Consider the following 19610-nt stretch of genomic DNA (forward strand, 5'->3'; position numbering starts at 1 on the left):
TTGAAAAATTATATGTTATATTTGTTTGTTTTTTCTACTGTATTAAGAAAATCTTTAATAAAATATTTATTTAAAAAAAAAATGCTGACAGATACTATATAGACCAGTGCATGTCACTGTGAAACAATGTTGCATAGAATACCTAGTATCAGACTTGGCCTGAGACACTTCAGTTCAACAATAAGCTTAGTTGTGAAACTCACTGGTGACCTTCGGCAGTCACTTTCTCTCAGCCTTACCTACCTCAGAAAGTTGTTGTGAGGATATGATTAAAACACCTGATATTTTATTCATTCAGCCATATTGTAATTGGTTGTAGCCAATAGTAGTTACAAAATACCCAGTATACCCTGAGCTCTTTGAAGTAACAACAGAAGACAAATGTTCCAGATAGAAATCAGACGAACACAATTGCATGTATTCCATTGAATTAAAACTATCCCATTGCATGATTCTGTGGTTTTGTGAAGTTTTAGGATGCATAATAATAATAATAATAATAATAATAATAATAATAATAATTTATTATTTATACCCCATCCATCTGGCTGTGTTTCCCCAGTCACTCTGGGCAGCTCCCAATCGAGTGTTAAAAACAATACAGCATTAAATATTAAAAACTTCCCTAAACAGGGCTGCCTTCAGATGTCTTTTAAAAATAGCTGCTTATTTCCCTGACATCTGATGGGAGGGCTTTCCATAGGGCAGGCGCCACTACCGAGAAGGCCCTCTGTCTGGTTCCCTGTAACCTCACTTCTGATACACACACCAGAAAGGTGTGCTTAGGTTTTTGTTTTCAATCACTTACTAAATGATCCCGTTTATGTTTACTCAGAAGAAAGTCTCACTCTATTCAGTGGTGTTTGCTCCCAGGCACTCTCAGTGCATAGGACTGCAGCCTTAATGCTGTAAAAACTCTTTTGAGATCCATTGATGAAAGGTGTAGTGCAAGAACAAAGTATTATTCCTGCAGTGATCATATTCACTACTGGCTCTGAACTCTTGATGCCCATTTTATCTGTTCATGTATTGACAGGGGAAGCTGACTGGCGTCCTAAATAATTGCCTCTAATCTTCTTTTTGTGTATTTATAGTATACAACGCTTTTCCTCAAGTGGTCCCTCTTGCTAGTGTCTCTCTGCCCACAGTGGAATGACTGTTTTGCAGTGGCAACTTTATGAAGCCTGTACTCTTATCACACTTGCTTTGGGAGGTGTTGCTGTCCCCAAACTAGGTTTGTATTAAGTTGCTCATCAGGTTGGGTCTCGGAGCTCTCTTGGTTACATTTTAATCAAACGCTATGGAGTCTTGTTTGCACCCTTGAGAACATAGAGCATCACAAACTCTACATCATGTTGGAAATCAAAGCAGAATGCCTCTCTGGAATACTGTGCAATGCTTAATATGGGCCTTCCTGGAGCTGGCTTTCCTGTGCTTGTTGTTCTGTTACTTAGCTTCTGCTAGCAGGAAAGATAGCTTTGACGCCTGGTGGAATCCTTCCTGGGGCTGGTTTTTCACTAATCAGCCATTGCCCTTTGCTGCCACATTTGCCTTCTTGCTCATTATAGTCCCAGATTATTATTTTTTGTTTCCTTCAGTTATCTTCTCCTGCACACAGCTCTATGACACATGCAGCTTCAGACATCATTTGAAAGGGCTGTCCTCAGTTTGACTGATACCTGTTGGTGTGTTGAGAGAGGAGAAGAGGGAGAGGGAGGGAGAGCATATATTCATTAAACCTTGTTTTGAAGCAGGCGACTGGGTGGATTGCCTGATGACATTTCAAACTTGACCTTTCCTATTGCCCTGTTTTTTGAGGCAGGGACTGAAAATACAAAGGGGTTAAAGGAAAAACAAACAACAATTTCCATTTGTTTTTCGTGGCCTCACAAGTGCTACTTTTATGATGTTTTCTCATTTTTTTTCATTCCCCCACCCCTACCCCCTGTTTGCCTGTGACTCCTTTAAACATAAAGCACCCCATCAAGGCATATTTCCACATGAAAAGAGGCAGCTGTTAAAGCTGTTTTATATAGCTTTTATACATTTGTTTTTACTTTTTATTGGCTATAGCACCCTCTCAGAAGCTGGGCCATATTTTTTCTCCCTAATGACTTCGGTCTCTTTCCACTTGGCAGGCTTCAGTTCTCCACCCCCTTTTTCCTGCTCTCTGTTTGTGTGGATTAGATATATTAATAGGGTTGTTTGCATAACTGCCACCACCTCGTTTTGCATAGCAGCCTTTGGGGGTATCCAGTTGCCTTTGTTTATACACCAGCTCTGAGGATTTATCAGGAGCAAAGCACAAGCCTCTCTGCTGATACACAGATTTGTGGTGATCATATACAAATATTACTTTATTTGGTTCCAGTATTGTTATTATTTTTTTTATTCCAGAATGCTTTCAAGTGAGAGCACACCATGCAGAATCTGATATGACACAAGCTGCATAGAATATCCCTGACTTCCCTTAGTATATAGGAAGGGACTGTAGTTTGGTGATAGAGAACATGCTTTTAAAGCAGAAGATCCCAGAAGATCCAGGCAGAGGTTTGGAAAAACTCCTGCCTGAAACCCTGCAGATTTGATGCCAATCTCTGTTGTAGACAACACTAAGTGAGATAGATGAGTGTTCTGACTTGGCATAAGGTGGCTGCATTTGAATAATCCGTTGGCAGACCAAAATAGCGCGCAGTCTTCATGACCCATGTGCTATTTGAAAATCAACAGCAATACCTGGGACTCAATTTTGGAGACAGTAGCTCACTAGGATCAGCTGGCCTTAGATTCTGTCCCCATTTGCATTGTACATTTAAAGGAATATCAAATCACTTTAAACAGTCATAGCTTCCCCAAAGAATCCTGGGAACTGAAGTTTGATAAAGTTTTGAGAGTTAAGAGCTCTCCCCACAGACCTACAGTTCCCATAGTGGTTTAACAAACAATTGCTCTTCCCAGGGAATTCTGTGAATTGTAGCTTTATGAGGAGAATAGGGGCACCCTTTGTGTTTCTTACTCTGTAGGGAAATGGCACTCTGAATAGCTGCACCCCTGGATAAATGCACCCCAGTTCTTGAATTCTCTCCCCCTTAATGCATGGATGGCTACATATTTCATGGGATTCTATCACCTTCTATCACCTGCTTAAAACATATATATTCTCCCAGGCTTTTGAGGGATCTGGCTAAGTCTGCTCTGGAGGTCAGGAGTGTTTGTATTCGGCTGCTGCTGTCTATTGATTTTACTTGGATTCTGGTTTTTAAAATTGTTGTGCTGGTTTTATGGTGTTGGAAACGACATTATGGAGAAAAGTAGCTTATAAATTGCCTAAAGGCATACAATTAATAAAACAAACAAACAAACCTTTTCCCGGACTATGCTATTTAAATGCTGCCCATGTTACAATATGTGTTCATGCTAAAAACTAGCATGAGAGGAAGAAGTGTTTAGCCTAGCCTCAAAGGTCCAAGGCCTGCTGTATATCCCAGCTTTTGTGTGACGAATAAAACAAAATCCGGGTTAAAACTAGAAAATGCTTAGAAAACATAGCTCTTCTTTGCAGAAACACACATAATTAATTTTTGAAATGCCACCATTCCTAAAGCTATAGTGGGGTTATTTTTAGGATGCTATACTGAGGATTAGCTCCAGAGCCCTTGGAGCAGCTTGAACAACTTTGTTGTTTGTATCATCTTGAGCTCATGAAGATGAAAATTACTGCACAGGGCATGACCAGAGAAGTGTGACATCCCTCTGACCCTTCCTTGCCTGCCAGACATCCTTAAGTAAGGGGATTCCCTCCTTACTGGCCACGCAGGTCAGCATGGCATGGGGGGATTAGTGTCAGTTTGAAGAAAATGAGCTCAAGCCTTTAACTATGTTGATATTTGTTCCTTAAAAAAAAAAGCCTCCGGTGATCTGGAACTACATTCTAGGACCTTGATTTGACAGCTGTTAAAAGAAAGGCTTAGTGCTTTTGCTGCTTTGATAAACTGCCTAGCTAGATGAATATCTTTTGTCAACCTGAGATTTTTTGGGAGGGGGAGTGGGGGTGGGGAGGAAACAGGACAAGCAGGTTCTTGTAAGAGGAACCACCAGTTACTATAAAAGGTACATGCAGGGCGAGGCATATTTTTCTGTCTTTGTTTGGGCTAATAACAAACGCTGACTTCAGAAAGCGTTTATACTTATTTGCTTTAAGTGCGCGATGCTATGCCCACACACTGAAATGCCCTCATGCTGCTACTTTTTGTTCCATAAGCTGGTATAGCAACAATTCCCTGGTCAACTCCACTTTCTGTTTCCATACCTGTCTATCTACCTATCCCTGTACCCATTTAAAATATATTGAGCATGCCCAGCATTCTTCTACAAGATGTTAACCAAACAATAAATTAGTAAAACAGCTAAAACAGGTTCTTAGCTGTCTTTGATTTTTTAAAAAAACCTGAAATGATTTATTTGGGGGGGGGGCAAGCTAACCTCAGTTAAATATTTTGTATTGATTTACTTGATTTGGTGGGGGCAGCTGCCCCTCTTTGCCCCCTGGCTATGCCTGTGTGTGTGTGTGTGTGTGTGTGTGTGTGTGTGTTTGTATGTATGCACCCTGATCGGCTGGTGACTCCCATGCAAGATTGCAAAGAGAAGCAATAGCAGACACATGCTGGAGAGAAAGACAGGATGAAATATTCAGCGTTTGCTCAGATGTTTGTAACTATTGTCACTGAACAGCCCCCTCCCTGGCCAATATTTAACAGTGAATGCAAGGGAGAAAGGGCTGTGACTCGAATGACACAGAAGGATCCTTGTCAGTAACATAACCAGAACTCACATTACAGTACTTAGTACAAGATAAAACCTAGCTATACAATGTAAGGGTTTAAAAAAAAAAAAAAGATTTTGATGGGTTGGGCAAGGGCATATCAAAACAGCTGTTAATCTGGCTTTCCCCAAAACTTCCCAGGTAGTGGTTGTGCCACCAGGAATCACATGCTGTTGTGTGCTATCTTCCAAGTACAGTACTGCTTCATACTCACTCTCCAATTCCCCAAAACTTTCTGTGAAGATGATTAGATCTCTGAGCCCTCTCAGATCAGTGAGGAACTTTGAGCTGCAAGGCTTGGTCTACTGTACACCCCACTCCAAGTTAATCCAGCTTTTCAAGAAAGATCACCTCTTCATATCTAAGTCCCAGATTTCCATGGTCACCCCAGAGTCTGGCTCAGAAGAAATGACAACAGAGCTGAGGTAGAGTTCCTTTCCCAGAGATGAAGTACCTTCTTGACCTAACAGGATCTGACCGTTGTTGCATCCATCAAGACGAGATGAGCATCTACAAATCAGATCAGCCCGAAAGGGAACAAAGGAAGTCTGGGCTGGTAGATTTCCCTGAAGTATAAGTAGGTTTAGTTAGTATGGCCAGAAAGTATTTTGCTGGTGCAAAAGTTCCATTGTCAAGCTCCCACGTGTCCAATACCCTTGCCTTCAGGATGTGCTTTTCAGGACTCCACCAGAGTTTGCAACGTGGTTTTGTAGATGCCACACAAAATTCGCTCCCTCAGTTCCCAATATAATAGAACAGCAAGTGGGCTTAAAGTCCTGTTTTCACATTGATCTTTACTATTGCAAGGTTAAAGCTTTGGTATTTGCCAGTGCTCTGATTTCTCTACAGAATGTTAATTACTCTTTTGATTTGGAAATGCTTGCTCAGCACAGTAAAAGAGAAAGCTGAAGTGACATTGTGATGGCTGTGCCCAGGGCGTTGCCTCCAACCTTTCCCCCTTTATTGCTGTTCTCGTTTTCTTAGCCATAACTGTGTTTTAAAGGGAATACAAATGTAAGAAGGCAGACGTACAACTCTACACATTTACCATTTCACTCTTAACTGTATAAAACTATGAATAAGAAAACCTGTTTCTTCCTGCGTTGTGTTTGAGGTAGGCAGTTTGTCAATCGGAAACATTTTTATCACTCGCTTGTGAGAGATAACTTTTCAGTATAAACTAAAGGTGTAGTCAGATGAACTGCTTATCTGCTGATGAGCTTGTGGGGAGAATTACCACAAGGAGATTAAAATGGCCATGTGTTAATGTTATAATTGACTAGGTAAAGGTAAAGGGACCCCTGAGCATTAGGTCTAGTCGTGGCCGACTCGGGGGTTGTGGCGCTCATCTCACTTTATTGGCTGATGGAGCCAGCGTACAGCTTCCGGGTCATGTTGCCAGCATGACTAAGCCGCTTCTGGCGAACCAGAGCAGTGCACGGAAACAGCGTTTACCTTCCCGCTGGAGCGGTACCTATTTATCTACTTGCACTTTGATGTGCTTTTGAACTGCTAGGTTGGCAGGAGCAGGTACTGAGCAATGGGAGCTCACCCCGTCACAGGGATTTGACCTTCTGATCAGCAAGTCCTAGGCTCTGTGGTTTAACCCACGGAGCCACCCCCATCCCCCTATAATTAACTACATAGTGAAAAATAAGCATCCATTCTTATATGGATAGAAAGAAGCCAAAACTCCTTCATTATCTTCCAAAAAACCTTTATGTGCAGTCATCAATTGGGGGGGGGGACCAAACATTACCATCTATGTTGCTCCTGTTCATGGTGCACTTTAACATTAACAGAGCTGAAATTTCTCAGAATGCAATTTTCTGACAATTTCTCCTCTGCTTTTTTGTCCCCAGCTGCCTTCCCCTCTAAGAGTATTTGACAAAATACCCTTTCCAATTTCACTTCCTGCATCTAGGGTAGAGGGTTTTGGGAAGCTGTTTTCACTTACCCTAAATCCAGGATAGAGAGTCTCAGGCATGGGAACCAAATGGATCTCTCCAGGCCTATCTGGTCCATGGAAGGTGGGAGATGAAAGGTGAGAGTCCTGTCTGAATCCTGCATTCATTCTAGTGAGCCCGAGCCCAACTCCCTCCCAAGCTCAGATTAGATAGGCACTCAAGCACCACCTTGCTGAACTTCAGGGGCATGAACTTGACCATTGCTATCAGGTCTTCTCTGAAGCACCAAACCAAGGGAGAAGCTGAGAAAATTCAGAAAAAGAACGATGGAGAATGATGATGCTTATGCCACCATCTTCCTGAGCAGCATTAGGTAAAGCACTAAACTTCAGCCTCAGTCCCCCATCTCAGCGAGATCTCTGGTAGTAGAAGCAGAAGCAGAACTTTAATCTGTCAGAGTTGACCTTATCCTGAGGGTTTCCAGGACTCAAGCGCTTGGCTCATTATCATAGTCACTTGGGGTCTCCAGTGTTTTCTAAATGTTTTCTAAATGTTCCCTGTTTAGGGAAGTTTTCAATGTTTGATGTGTTATCGTGTTTTTAATATTCTGTTGGAAGCCGCACAGAGTGGCTGTGGAAACCCAGCCAAATAGGCAGGGTATAAATAAATTATTATTATTATTATTATTATTATTATTATTATTATTATTATTAGGTTTTCCAGAGAATTTAGCAATGGGCAAATCCATGTAAAATGCTAAATACAATGTAAACTAAGCCTGCAAGTGTGGCACTTGGCAACACTATGGTCTATGATGCAGATTATATTAATGGCTAAGTTTGCTCCCCTTTAGAAATGAATGCTTGCTTTAAAAAAAAGAAGAATAGTGAAATGCCACTCTGTCCCCCCCCCCCCCCATGCTACTCTGCAGGGTATACAGTATTCTGTATAGTGGGTAGTCTGGTTTACTGAAGGAACTTTGCAAGCCGTTTGGAGCGTCAGTGCCACTGTTTCCTTAAGGACAATTCATCCCCAAGGGTTACTAGTATTGTGCTAGTAACCTATTTCATCTCAAGAATACCCTGCTGGATAAGTGGCCAGGTGCTGAGCAATATTTTAGTCTACTCAACCTTGGGAATGTCATTTCTTTATTTCTCTTTATCCAGGCCATGTGTAGTATAGGTATCACTGGTTTGGTACAGATGCAACAGACAGCGGGCTAGAACCTTTTGCAGTCTGAGGGCTGAATTCTGCTCTGAGAGCCACATGTCAGTGGTGGGCAGGACCAGGGGCAAATGTGAGTAGAGCAAGGAATGTTAATTGTACCTTTGTAGAGTAGGCTGTTTTCTGCGGATACTCTCACACTCCTCTCTAACCTCCATCCCTGCAAACAAGAAGCATTATCAGAGTTCCAGGACATATTCCAGCGAGGCACAAACACTTGGAGTGTAGCCTGGGGGTCATTCAGAGAAGTGGACAGAAAGACCTGGAGGGCCACATTTGGTCCCTGGGCTGAGATTTCTCACCTCTGTTCTAAGAAAATTAAGCTTTAAGAAGTATTGTGTGTCCCCCACAACCCACTTATCATTTCCTGGTTCAATATATTTAAGAAGCCCTTCAAGATTCCCAGTCACATTCAGACCTTCTCACCCAACCCATGAAGTTCAGGAATGGTACATCCCCTGCACAAGTAGAATTTAATAATACCTGACCTGAATAGGTCCATAGCTTGCCATCACATCCAAACCAGCAAACTATACTTTGCACTTTCCCCACAGACTAAGCACAGAAAGCAGGATCAGACAGTTATTTATAGTCCTGGTTTTCAGGACAAACACAGACAAAGTGGCAAACTATAGTTTGCCTCTAATGAGGAAAGCTTGGAGGGAAGAGGAAATATGCAAGCCTCAGGATCCTTGCAGGATTTTTCTCACAGTGCCAGTAGATAGTTGAGGAGACCTCTGCTCAAATAAAATCTTAGCCAGAGTTGCTGAGTGGCATTATGCCAGGCCCTATCTTTCAGCCTTGGTTTGCCATCTGCTGAAGAAATAGAAATCATTCTGAAATATCTCATTGGAAGCTGTGAGAATGAGAGGGCATCAAGAACCTGGTACACAGTCCTGCATAACTCATTGGCAGCATGATTACAAAACCCCCTCAAAACAAGAAATGAGTGAAATATCAGAAATTGCCCTCTAGATTTACCTCATTTTACCCACTAGGAGACTAACGCCATATGCTAGTAAAAGGCCTGGAGGTCTGACAGGGATTCTGGACAAGTGCAGATGGGCACCACTCTCAAGCCAGCTGGCAGGACCATTTTGGGTTGGCTTCCAGGAAGACAAGGCAGTGGATCTTTTCCAGATGTACCAGAATGTAGGTAAAAGGTCAATCTACTCCTAATTGTAAAATGGGGGGTGGTTTTCTTTTATATATATAAAAAAAACACCCTTCTATGTCTCCGTACATTGTGTGCTTTTTATTAGTCAGACTTTGATTGTTTTCCCTTCCTTGTGTTTTGAATGGAGCTGAAATCAACACAGCTGTTTCTGTTTAATAACTTCCTATTAAAGAGCATCTTGTGCCTAAAACAAGCTGTCACCAGCCTCACTGATTGCTCTCCACACGGTTCTGGGAATGGCTCGTCTCAGATAACCAGCAGTGCACACAAAACAGAGGTACCAGCAATAACTTCATTATGGTTTCTGCGAATGTTCTGACTCCATTGAGAAAAATGAATGCAGTTTGTGTACAGTTTGGGAAAGGGATGAACCTCAGTGCTTGGGCATCTTCCTTGCCTGCAAAAGGTCCCAGGTTCAATATCTGATGTCTCAAGATGGGGCTGGGAAAGACCCATGCCTGAGACCCTGGAGAGCTGCTTCTAGTCTATATTGACAATAACAAGCTGGATGGACCCAACTTGGCATAAGGCAGCTTCCTATTTTGAATATGCTTGGCTTGACCTTTGCAAATCCCACATCCTGTAGTAGTGCTAAGTAAGTGGCTCTTCCACTGCTTGAAAACAGCAGTCATGAGATTGCTTCTGAAAAAAAGGTTGGCTTGGATCATTCCAACTATTGGCCCATTGCAATAGTTATACCCCTTTTTGGCAATCAGCTTAAGCAGCTGGTTGTTATATAGCTCCATGCACTCTTTGGTGATACTGTTTAAATCAGGGATAGCCAATACAGTGCTCTGCAGGTGTTGCTGTACTCCATCAGCCCCAGCCACCATGGCTCATGGTCAGGGATTATAGGAGCTGTAGTCCAACAACATCAGGAGGACATAACATTGGTTTCCTTGATATAAATCCATTTCATTTTGGTTTTTGACTTGGCTTTGGCACAGGAACTGCTTTGCTTGTACTAGATGGATGGCAGATGCCAGGAGAAGAACAGGAGGAATCGTAAAAATATAAAATCATAGAATTGTAGAGTTGGGAGGTACCCCAAGGGTCCTTTAGTCCAACCCCCTGCAGTACAGGAATCGCAGCTAAAGCACCCATGACAGATGGCCATCCAACCTCTGCTTAAAAATCTCCAAAGAAAGAGAGTCCCCAGCCTCCCGAGGGAGACTGTTCCACTGTCGAACAGCTCTTACTGAGTGTCACCCTGCTAATTCTCTTGGAACTCCCAGCAGTTTTCAGTGCCATCAGCCATGGTATCCTTTCAGAGTGGCTTTTCAAAGGGGTAACTGGGAGCACTTTGCTCCATTAGTTCTGCTCCTGCTTGGACGGCTGTTTCCAGAAAGTGGTGTTGGAACACAGCCGCCCTAATACATGGCAGTGCGGTCCATGGCAATGGCAATGGGCCCTACTCTGTTCTCCATGCTTCTCAGAACCTATGGCAAACTGCTGAGTGATGTCACTTAGGCTGTTGATTCCAATGACTTTCTCCTTTTCATGTAATTCAGGCAAAGCAAGGGATGTGTTAAACCAGTGTCTGGAGTTGTTAATGGACGTGATGAGGACAAATGAAACTAAAACCTGCTAAGTTGAAGATGTGGTTGATAAATGGTCTGTCTGTGCTGGGAGGTGTGTTTCGCTTGTCAGGAAAGGATTTTACTTCCCTAAAAGAATCCATTTTGGAGTCTGGGGACTACTAGAATCCGTTCTTTTGAGAACGAACCTAGTAACTTTAGCAGCATGAAGCAACTTTCACCAGCCTGGCCACAGTCATTTATGCTCAGGTTACATCCCAGTTGTCTTTCTGCAGTGTACTATATGCCAGGCTTTTTTTGACGAACATTTCAAAAGTGGAGGTAGCACAGAATGCAGCAGCTACATTACTGACAGACAGAAATAGGGATACAGCTTCCTGGACATAGCAACACTTTTACTGGATCCTGGTTTATTTCCAGGCTAAATCCAGGGTGCTTGTTTTAAAATTTACGCTAATTAAAATTCAGCCATTTCTGAAGATGAGCCAAAATGAGACTCAGCATGAACAAGAGTCTAGCATCTATTTGGATTTCTGCTCTAGTTTCAGAGTGAATTGGGAAGACGCCCCCCCCCCCAATAATTTCTTCTGCTTTAATTTCACCAAGTCTATCAGTCATAAGGAATCCAGGTTGATTAGTGCTGTGTGCTTTTTTAAAAACAAAAAAAAAAAAAAATCCTACAGAGAGGTGTGCGCATCATTCCTTTTTGATAAATGCTACAGCTCAGATTGCATATTCCATGCTTATTAATTATGCTATAGCAGAGGCTCTCTGTTCATGCTCAATAGACTCATTTTCATTATTACTTTGCATGCTACACAACTGAGTCCTAAAAGAAGTTTGTGTATTCACAGCTGGTGAGCACTGGTACAGATTAATAACTCATTCCTAGGCATGTCTACCCAAGAGTAAGCCCAACTGAGTTCAATGGGACTAACATCCAGGCTACATGTGTTCAGGACTATAGCTTTAAGCATCATTTAGGCAAACTAGTGGTGTGGGCAGTGTGAATTGTATGTGCTTTTGAAGGTTTTAGTAATGGCACTTCATTTAATCTTACAGTCCAGATCTAGAACTGCAATGCTTTTTAATTAGGTTTCTGCTTTGTGGTCACAATAGGTGTCCTTTGCATGTATTGTTCCATGCATATGACTTGGAGACTTGACATTGCAATGTGAACTAGACCAGTATACTTGCAGAAAAATGGAGCAAGATAGATCAAATATTGATGGCAGCATAGAAACCAGGGGCAGCCAGGGTGGTGGTGGAGGTGGGGGGGGGAGCAAAGTAAAGCTACTCTTATTATTAACCAAAGTGTTGAAAGCAGATTTGCCATCACAATGTCCTTTCTCCTTGACAAATAGCAGCAGCCACTGACTCTGGTAATAAAATAAAGTAAGCAAAACCACTTAACTTAAAGTAGTTATGTACCACGTCTGCTGTAAGAGGGGAAGCTAATTATTAAAGCTTAAACTACCAGCGAAATGCTATGCTGGATCCTTTTAAAAGGAATTTAATCTTCTCTCATCCTATAAAAAGGAAACACATGGGGAGACAAGGAGAGTGTGCAGACTACAAGTGTCTGGTGAAACCAATTCCCTTTGGGAAGTCTGGGATACAGAGGCACTTGACCATGTTGTCTCTTTGCAAGTACGAAAGCAGAAGGGCAGGGCAGGGGACTAAGGGTATATGGCAGTTTTCTCCAGTAACTGAATGGTCAGCAAGAATCGTGGCTTATATTAGCTTCCATTTGGACTCCCAAGACATAGTTTTTCTCTCATTAAGTTCAGAAGAAAAGCAACACATGTTAATGGTCAGACTGCTGCCTTTGGCTGCAAGGAGGTGTGTATCTGTTCTATTCCTGGGGGCTTTCTGGAATTCCTCCTGGGAAACTGTTTCAAAGGATACTACTGCTCTTGATTGCCTTCCTGATATATTCAGCTATAGCTAGCCTGAATTTTTCAGGAGGGCGTATTTTTCTATTTCAAGACTCCTCTGAAGTGTTGGAAAGTTTCAGCCCACCCATCTCTGGAGAATATTCAGCAATATTTCACCACCTACAAATAGGACATAGAATTTCAGACATAACTATGGAGATATATTTTGAAATCATTACTGAAGGAAGCAACGAGTTCACCCTGTACTCCTCTCAGTCTTCCTCTCTGAGTATGCGGCTCCCTTCATCAGAGACACCAGCCTGTGAGGGTGATTGGGGGAGCCACCATCATGTGCATGATGTCCTGATGATGGGAGGAGCCGGGGGCAGAGCCAAACACAGCTTCAATGGCCAGAGGTTCCTCCTTTTCCTGGCACTGCCACCAGGGTGGGGGGAGGCTGCTTCAACCCCTTTGCGGCAGAGGAGGAGGAGCTGGCCACTGGAGCCACACTGTGCTTCACCTCCATGCTTTTTGGATATTGGGAAGGCCCAGCCCCCACCCCAAACATATTGGGGCATGGAAAGGGCTCGGTCCCCAGGATCTGGCACCCTTCACTAACCAGTATCAACAACAAAGTTGTTTCATTTCAGCTACATATTACTGCCTTAAAACAGAGCAAGGTCGTTTCCTCCCAGTGTGTTTCAAGTCATGTTTGCGTGTTGCTGTGCACACCAGAGAGGGGGCAAGGGACAAAAATTCACCTGATGTGTACTGCCTGATTTCCTTCCCTTTGCCTGCAACCCCTGGAGCCCCTATTCAATGAAGCTGTTGTCTGCACATGCACATGCATCTGTGCATAGGCAAGAGCTGTCTCAAATGTACACACCTCATCTTAACTGTGGCTTAAGTTTTCAAATTAGCTGGTTTGAGGGAAAACACATCAAGCAGATATGTGTTTGTGGCTTCAAACACCAATGGTAGGGGCGCACTGGGAAATTTTCTTCCCCCAGCAAGAATATTTGATGAAATGATTCTCTTCCAAGTTTTCCACCTGCGAATAGACTTGAGTATTTTAGGATACTATTTTCACTCAGCCCTAAATTTTTGGCACAACAATGGATAGCAGAAAGTGGGCCATTTTCTTGTGTTTTTCCCTCACCATTGTCTAACAATGCTTTCAAGAAATGAGCCTAGGAGGGGGATAATTTTAACTTTTCGTGAAATATTGATACATATGGCTTATGGATCTTGCCCATGGGTTTCCCACAGGCATTTGGTTGGCCACTGTAAGAACAGGATGCTGGATGGGATGGGCCATTGGCCTGATCCAAGAGGCTCTTCTTCTGTTCATTATAGGAATTAAATACTAAGCTGACCCAACCAAAAATCGCTGGTTCAATCTTAAGAATCTGATCCACAGTGAAGCAGAAAGACCACATGTCAGAAGTTTTTAGAGATGCAACTTTTAATGCTGTGTTATACTGAATGCAGGAGGGCATTATGACAATTTAAAATAGACCCCCTTGGATGGGGTTTGCGTGCGGTGGTCTTCCTGTAACAAACAGACTTTTTCCTAGGGATGAGGGTTAGTAATCAGAAGAAAGTGCCTACAATAGCTCACTTGTTTCCGAAAGAAGTTACACAGACAAGGCTGCAACATCAGTCTAGTGAAGCCTCTCTGCTAGAGTATAAATATAGAAAGTTTGGAGCTGCATTTTGCATTTAATAGTGTGTGCATGTCTTTCATGCACATAGAAAAATTGGTATCAGGGAAAAGATTAAACTGGAGCTTTTTGTCCTCCTGACCTACCAGCTTTCTATGTGGAGAGATTTCATTTTACTGGAGGAGTTTATAGTAATCTAAGCCTAAGGTTCCAACAGCAGTAGCACAACTTAGACACAGGTTTGCAACCCCAATGATAACTATGTTAATGTCATTGGGTGTCCCCCACCCTTTGAGGTAAACTGTAGAGCAGGGGTCAGCAATTTTTTTCAGCAGGGGGCCGGTCCACTGTCCCTCAGACCTTGTGGGGGGCCAGACTATATTGGGGGGGGGAATGAACAAATTCCGAAGCCCCACAAATAACCCAGAGATGCATTTTAAGTAAAAGCACACATTCTACTCATGTAAAAACATGCTGGTTCCCGGACCATCTGCAGGCCAGATTTAGAAGGTGTTGGGGCTTTAGTTTGCCTACCCATGCTGTAGAGGCTCACTTGCACGTGGGACAGAGCCTTCTCTGTAGTGGTGACAACACTGTGTCCCAGGATTTCCATCTGGTTGCTGCTTCACTCTCTTTTTGCCACTTTATTAAGACCCATTCATCTAGGCAGGCTGATTTTTCTATAATTTTAAAGTTGTTTTATTTGCTGTCTTCGTCTCATCCTTAATGCTTGTGCTTTGGTCATGTGATGCTGTCTTAGGTTGTTTGGGCGGTTTTAATTTGTTTGGGTAGCTTTAATTTGTTCTGTATCCCAACCCATTTTCTGATTGTGATCCCGCATTGATTTGGAGTTTTCAGGTTGTGCAAGAGGAAGAAAACAATCACTCAGGTTCTTCCATCCCTTCCAAGAGCTATGCTTTCACTCTTAAGCAGCAGAAACTTTGTACTGGCTGTCACGTGGGCAATATGTACTTTAGCTTCAATTCTCACTCATTAGCAACAGTTTCCACTGTTTACATTATCATATCATTACTTTGTCTCCTTTATGTGACGATCACCAAACCATCCTATAATTTCACACTAGAATTAGCACAAATGTCATCAGACACTTATTCCTACAGATACGGAGTCCCTTGAATTCCTGCAAAATTATGTAAACCAAGTGTCAGTAAATTGACAGCTGTGGGATTAAAAACTAGCCTTGCATTGGAATCGTGTATTCTGTAGATCCCTATGGTGTTTTCTTTTTTAAAATCAATGTTTTTAAAAAAGTATCGGAACAAATGGGAATAGTGAAGTAACTCTTAACACATGTCTCGGTTCCCACCACCACCTCTCTTTTCATCTGGCAAAATCTGACACTGGCTTGTCAGGTTTATTAAAGCTTTGAAATCTTTGTTCACAATCATTTTCAGCTCAAAGCTGTGCTTCACGCTGTGGCAAAAGAGAAAACATTGGAAGGTTTGCCTGAATGAGATGGAAGAACAGAGATGAGCGCTTTGTAATCTGAGATTAGTGGACAAAGGAGACTAGAGGAAAAACACATTTCCTGTTTAAAAAATTACCCACTTAGCGTTAATGCAAGGCAACCCACTGAGTGAGCATGGAAACTGAGATTAGAAACCAGGGGCATGTCAAATGAACGGAAAGTATAAGTCTTGTCTCTCAAGAACCTTCAGGTGTTTTTCGCTGGTTGTCTTGAGATGGACAGTGGAAAGCTGAAAATGGTATGATAGAAGCACTGTTTTCCCTTGTAAACACCTTTATTACTTTTGTCCTGCTAAAACAGGTTTTGTAGGCTTTTCAGATGAGTATAAAGACCACCAACAATGCTACGACAACCCCTTCATAAAACATACCATAAAATAACACCTGCCATATAAAAAAGCAATGTCCGTATAAAGGGAAAACTATGTAAGTCATTCTGTAACTAAGGACTATTTTCAGAATTTCTATTGGCAGTTGAAGGTGTACTCTGTGTTGCAGGCCAGGCCTGTCAATCTACTATAATTCCCTATGGAAATATATAAGATAAGCCGCAAGTTCCCTGATCACAGAGATCATTTACAACCCTTGAGAGATCATGTACAGGTGTTGGTTGAATGTGTGAGGGCCCAATGCCTGAAAAGGTATAATATATCATTAAGTGTTATCAGTATGCTCATTAAACCCAGTTCTATTTCTCCATTACATATGACTCAGGAAAGACTATGTGAGGCCTGGACCAGTGCGTGGATGCAGTGTTGGGCTGGATGTGTGCCAGCAAATTGAGCTGGAATCCTAGAAAGATGGAGGCGTGGGTGCATGTCCAGAAGATAGGCCAATGCCTGTTCTGGATGGGGTTGCACTCCCTCTGAAGGAGCAGGTTCGTGGCTTGGGGGTACTATTTGATTCATCTTTGTCAGTAGAGTCCCCAGTGACATCTATTGCTAGAAATGCCTTCTACCAGCCTCTGCCAGCTGCAACCATTCCTTGACTAGGATAGTCTGACCATGGTGGTCCATGCATTGGTAACCTCTGGACTTTATGTGGGACATCCCTTGTATTTGGTCCAGAAGTTGCTGCTAGTACAGAATGGAGTGGCCAGCCTTCTCACAGAAGCAGGCTTCTGGCAACATGTTACTCTGCTGCTGAAAGAGTTGCACAGGTTCCCAATTTGCATGGAGGCGTACAAGGTGCCATCCAACCGTCTTGGGGACTTCACTCTGGATTTGTGTAGTGTTTACTCCTTAAATACTCCTTTGGGATACCTTCTGAAGATAACCTGCGAAGCATCAGAGGTTTAGCACCAGAGTTTTCCTTCTCCTAGATGGGCTACCTTTTCAGGTTGACAAGCCCCATCTGCCCCTCACTTTCCTCTACATCACGTGCAGAAACTGCCTTCCTGACCGTTGGACCCACTGTTGGTCTCATCAATTCAATCCACCAGATGTCTTCACATCCAGGGGGAAGTCCTTAACTTGCTGAGGGTTTGAGACCCATCAGCTACCCTCACCTGGTTTAGCTGGCCAGTTGAAGACGTTTTGCGGGGTGTAGCCGCTGTAGCATGCTGACAGGTTTTGGGAGCCACAGGTGAGAATTGAGTGCAGGGTGGGGACCAAAGGTGGACGAACTACCCCAGAAGCAACATAATGTGTCCCCTCCCAAAAGGTACTACCCCTCTCCTAACACCCCCATACAGGTTGCATACCGTCTTGTGATATTTCATATGAAAGGGTGGTCTATAAATACTTCAGTTATAAAAAATCAACACCTGCCTGACAGGGAGAATCAATGCAGCCCTGGTTTCTCCTGGCCTTCTTTGCCCTCAACCCATTTATCCTCCCTACTCACTTGCTGAATGGGAGAGAGCACAGCAAATGGGAGAGAGGGAGCATGGGAAGACTGGTTGGGAGAAATCATAGGCAGTAGTGCTTCTGAATAACAGTTGCTGGAAACCACAGGAGGGGAGAGTGCTCTTCTGCTTGAATCCTGCTTGTGGGTTTCCCATAGGCATCTGGGTGACCACTGTGAGAAAAGGATGCTGGATCTTGTGGGCCATTGGCCTAATCCAGTGGGATCTGCTTGCATCCATTGCTTTTCCCACTCTTGCCTCTGTGCCCACCCACCACTGGCATGCAGCCCCTGGAAAGCAAGGGGACATTCTCTGCAGGCTGGAAAAGTATCCCCAACCCTGTTTTAAATAATGAAAAAGCCACAGCAATTCTGAAATGTGTATGCGGGGGTTTGGGGGAGGAGGGGAGGAGGCTGTACCATTCATTGGCATGCACATTTATCTTGATTATTTTTAATGCTGCTTTATACTTTTATTGCTGTTTGCTTAGTGCAGTGGTTCTCAAACTTTCTTCTCTGGGCCACACTTTCGTAATTAAAATTTGCTTGCGCCACACCAATTTTTTTGTTGACAAGAAATACATTGAAAACAAAAAGAAACAGCTCCTAGCAGTGCTTGATTTATAACGCACAACACAACTACTTTATAATGTGATCATGAGACATCCAGAAAGTATAAAACAACGCAGCTACATAGGATCACGAATTACTCCCCAAATATAATTATATACGAGTCTTCTCCAACATGCTGTTTGAACACCAATTCTAGATCACAACTAGGATTGTTCTAGTTGATGCTCTTGCTCTCGTTTTGAAAAGATATCTATCCATATTCTGCAAATAAAAAGAAATATTTTGACACGGTACTACACTACACTATGCTACGCCACGCCACACCACGCTACGCTACACTACACTGAAATGTGAGCAATTAGATATGTCCATACATCCTCAGGAGTCCCCGTCCCCCCCCCCCATCTTTGAATTTGGGATCTAGAATAGCAATTACAATGGTACCTCGGGTTACATACGCTTCAGGTTACATACGCTTCAGCTTACAGACTCCGCTAACCCAGAAATATTACCTCAGGGTAAGAACTTTGCTTCAGGATGAGAACAGAAATCGTGCTGCAGCGGCCCAGCAGCAGCGGGAGACCCCATTAGCTAAAGTGGTGCTTCAGGTTAAGAACAGTTTCAGGTTAAGAACAGACCTCCAGAACGAATTAAGTTCTTAACCTGAGGTACCAGTGTGTGTGTGTGTGTGTGTGTGTGTGTGTGTGTGTTGTTTCCCATCCTAAGAAGTCTGTTATACGATAGCCAGTAAATACTGTTAAGTAATAAGGAAATAAACAAATGAATACTTTCCACTGATCTCTATTTCACCCTGGGATAAGTAGATCACAAAAATAACAGCAGGGTGACTATGCCTCATGGTGTTCCAAAAATTAATCCATGAGAGCCAACAGGGGAGTGTCGTGTGTTTTAAAAACAAACAAACATTGTTATCACAAAACTAGTCCAGAACATTATTTGGACATTGTCTTTAAGTGACCCCATTGATTTTCACTCCTTTCTGCAGCTGCCAGGTGACCTTTGGCATTAAAGTCATTTAGGTCACATATTACGAGGGTCAAAAATGCTTATTGGGTCAGACCAAAGTCCAGCTACGCTAATGTAATGTTTTCAGCAACAATAAGTTTGCATGAGGTTGGCAGCTACCTTCCTTCCGCAGTAACTGGCATCCTGCCTTTGTTGCTATATCGCTATTCCTCATTAATTGGTCTAACCCTGCACACATTGCACAGCTGTGTGCAGGTGAGCTGTGCCCAATCCTTGCCCCCAGAAGATGTAGCTGTAAAGCACATGCAGTTTTGCTGATGTGTTTGTTATGTGTGTGGAATGTTATAGAGCCACACATCAGAAGCATAATGTGCAAATAAGCTTTTTGCTCACGAGGAATACTGGCTTCTCTGGGGAGAAGGGGGAGGGGAGAGAGAGATAGATCAGGTTAGATGGTCTACAACCACCTGTGCAAAGCCCCTGCGCATTTCCAGCTCCGACTTGATTG

At 42.9% G+C, this 19610-nt stretch overlaps 1 protein-coding gene across 2 annotated transcripts in view; it reads left to right on the forward strand.

The window, feature by feature from the left end:
* Nucleotides 1-19610, forward strand: part of NAV2 (neuron navigator 2) — a 559460-nt gene that overhangs the window by 250557 nt on the left and 289293 nt on the right. The gene's annotated exons all lie outside the window — the stretch shown is intronic.

This window comes from Podarcis erhardii (genome assembly GCF_964252035.2).
Source record: "Podarcis erhardii genome assembly, chromosome: 1".
Lineage (NCBI taxonomy): Eukaryota > Metazoa > Chordata > Lepidosauria > Squamata > Lacertidae > Podarcis > Podarcis erhardii.